This window comes from Bison bison, unplaced genomic scaffold (assembly GCF_000754665.1).
Source record: "Bison bison bison isolate TAMUID 2011002044 unplaced genomic scaffold, Bison_UMD1.0 scf7180017864105, whole genome shotgun sequence".
Taxonomy (NCBI): Eukaryota; Metazoa; Chordata; class Mammalia; order Artiodactyla; family Bovidae; genus Bison; species Bison bison.
In genome coordinates, this window is record NW_011494677.1 from 6265173 (window position 1) to 6265792 (window position 620).

Below are 620 nucleotides of genomic sequence, written 5' to 3' on the forward strand. Positions count from 1 at the left end.
TCCCCAATGGAGGGATCGAAACCAGATGTCTTGCATTGCAGGCAGATTCTTTCTTCTCTGAGCCACTAGAGAAGTATGCTCTAGTGACAGGGAATGTGAGACCACAAGCAGATCAGAGGCATAACCTCTGGGAAAAGAGCCCCCATCTGGCAGCACTGGCAGGAAGTCATGGAAAGTGCTCCGATTTCTCAAGTGTCCACGGACTTTTTAGAAATAGCATATGGAGCCCTGATCAAGAGTTGCTAGGATTTAGAACTATTCTAGGCTCTCTAGGACTGCTGAGTCGCTTCAGTTGTCTCCGACTCTGTGTGACCCCATAGATGGCAGCCCACCAGGCTCCCCCGTCCCTGGGATTCTCCAGGCAAGAACACTGGAGTGGGTTGCCATTTCCTTCTCCAATGCATGAAAGTGAAAAGTGAAAGTGAAGTCGCTCAGTCGTGTCCAACTCCTAGCGACCCCATGGACTGCAGCCCACCAGGCTCCTCCATCCATGGGATTTTCCAGGCAAGAGTACTGGAGTGGGGTGCCATCGCCTTCTCCGACTATTTAAAAACAAAACTTGGCTCTCCTCTTCTTTATCACCACAAAGACTCTTTTAAGATTCTTTTGATAAGATATTT